This window comes from Galeopterus variegatus, unplaced genomic scaffold (genome assembly GCF_000696425.1).
Source record: "Galeopterus variegatus unplaced genomic scaffold, G_variegatus-3.0.2 Scaffold3022, whole genome shotgun sequence".
NCBI classification, from domain to species: domain Eukaryota; kingdom Metazoa; phylum Chordata; class Mammalia; order Dermoptera; family Cynocephalidae; genus Galeopterus; species Galeopterus variegatus.
This window is the reverse complement of record NW_007729133.1, coordinates 41,021-43,535: the sequence shown is the minus strand read 5'-3', so window position 1 is coordinate 43,535 and position 2,515 is coordinate 41,021. Positions and strand designations below refer to the sequence as shown.

At 35.0% G+C, this 2,515-nt stretch overlaps 1 protein-coding gene across 1 annotated transcript in view; it reads left to right on the top strand.

Annotated features, from left to right (window-relative positions):
* Positions 1 to 2,515, top strand: part of MFSD8 (major facilitator superfamily domain containing 8) — a 22,172-nt gene that overhangs the window by 15,038 nt on the left and 4,619 nt on the right. The gene's annotated exons all lie outside the window — the stretch shown is intronic.

The following is a 2,515-nucleotide window of genomic DNA, read 5'->3' as shown; positions in this document are numbered from 1 at the left end:
CATTATGTTTTATTTAAAGTATTTCTAAAAGCATATTTCATAAAAGCATTGTCCTGTTATGTGGTAATATATGTTAAGCAACAAATGGTTAAGTTTGATTCAGTGGTTAAGTTTGGAAAATTCTGGTTAAGTTTACCAAACTTATTTATTTTAGAACTTCTAAGTCTTCAATATATATATATACACTATGTCATGACTTTGGCATATAGTTTGAAGTATTTCTCAGTTATCTGACCACAGAACACCTTTTTAAAGAGTCATTTTGTAAAAGTATAACTGTAAGGAACACACTTTGGGAGAAATGCTTGTATAAAATTAAGTTCAGTCAGAACTTAATAGTCTAAGGCAGGACATTAGATGAATTTAGACAGTTATAATGATTTAATTATTCTTAAAATACTCTAGTAAAGTTCTCAAATCAATCAACAAATATTGAGTCAGTGCATTGGGTTAGGTGCTATGAGGAAGATTGTGAAGATTTCTGGGGCTTTGGAGCGACAGTGAGGGGTTAAATATAGATATAGAGATAGGCATGGACATAGACATAGATTCATATTCAGATTTAAATAAGAGTAAATGTGTTATATATATCTTGCTACACAAGTAGAGCAGTGCTGCTGTTGTGTATTCCTATAGAATGTCCAATTCCATACCTTCAAAGAGCTTGTGTTCTAGTCAGGGGAAAACCAATAAACACAAATGTTAAGTCAGGTAGTGATAAGTACTATGAAGAAGAATGAAGCAGAGGAAGAGAATAAGGAGTGACGAGGGCAGGGCTGGGGACTGGAGAAGTGTTATACATATTTGATCGACTGCTCAAGGAAGGCATGTCTGAGGAAGTTACAGTCAAGCAGAGACCTCAGTGAAGTCCGCAGATAGTCATGCAATGGCCTGGAACTAACTTTTCCCAGAAGACTGAACTTTATGTGTTTAAAGAACAAGCAGGAAGTCTGGTTTGGCCAGAGCAGAATAAAAGAAATGGAAAATGGTAGATCAAGTTGGAAAGATGTTAGGCCTGTTGGTATTCTGAGGGCGATGGGAAGCCTTTGGGTTTGTTTGGTTGGTTGGCTTTTTATATTGTTTTGTTTTGCTTTTGGAAGCCTTTGGTTTTGTTTGTATGTTTTATTTTGCAAAATTTCCAACATACTCATATACAAAGGTCTAGAGAGCATCATGTACTGATTCGCTAATATCCATTACCCAGCTTCAACAATTACAAATGCTTGGACAATCTTGTTTCATCTATACCTCCACATACTCCTCACTCCCTTTCCCCTGCACCTGGATTATTTTGAAGCTGATTCCAGGAATCATTTCATATCTTCCGTAACTATTTCAGTATGTATCCCTGAAAGTTAATGATGACAACATTATTACATCTAAAAAATTAAGTTATTTCTTAACATCATCCAGTATAAACAGTATTCAAATTTTCTCCACTGTCTCAGGTGTCATACTTGTTTTGTTTTATATTGTTGTTTCAGGTTTGCCCACTGGACTCAGGCTCTTAAGTTTCTTAAGTCTTTTTTTATTGATAGGTTTCTTCTCTCTTTCTTTCTGTTTTTTTCCTCCTTACAAATTGAAGAAATCAGAACATTTGCACTATAGTGTCCCACATTTTGGATCTTGCTGATTGCACTGCTGTGGTGTTTTAAAAATATTTTCCTCTGTCTACTATATTCCTTGAGAACTAATTTTTATTTAGATCTAGAAGTTTGATATGACTCGAGTTCAATTTTTTTTGGCAAGAATACTTTATAGTGTTATGTGCTTATATCAGGAGAAATACAATGGTTTGTTTATGATGAAAGTGACCACTGATCATTCCCTAGATTCATTAATTTATTGATGGATCATTGAAAAATGCTAGTATTTTAATTCTATCATTTCTTTATTTATTTGCTAGAATAGTTTCTATGAAGAAAAGCTTCCCTTCACCAACTGTTTGGTTAACCTGAGGTGTATAGGAAAGGCAGGGTAAATACTTAATTCTTTCCTTTTATTAACTGGCTTTTAAAATAATGAGTTGGTTCTCTAGAATCCTTGAAAAGTGACCGATGAGTATTTTATTTTAATATAGTATGAATTCATAAATTATAAAACTTTTATGTTTCTGTCCATTGCCATTATTCTTTTTTGGTGTTCATACACTCATGTTTTTGGCCAGCTTCTTCAAATTGGCTCTGAGTACTTTTGTCATGAGCTAGTAGTTACTGATAGGTTCTGTGCTTTCTGTTGTGAAAAGATGTTCACGTTTATCTTACGCATTTTCAGTCCTGAAAAATCAGCCATTTTTCAGAGGAGTCCTGATTCTTTTTAGTGGGAAATTATATTTAGCATTCATATTAACGGGAGCGCAGCCGCGCTTCCCAAGCGGCGCACTAGCGCAGTGCGCCACCGGGCCGGCCCGTTCTGTGCTTTCTGTTGTGAAAAGATGTCCACGTTTATCTTACACATTTTCAGTCCTGAAAAATCAGCCATTTTTCAGAGGAGTCCTGATTCTTTTTAGTGGGAA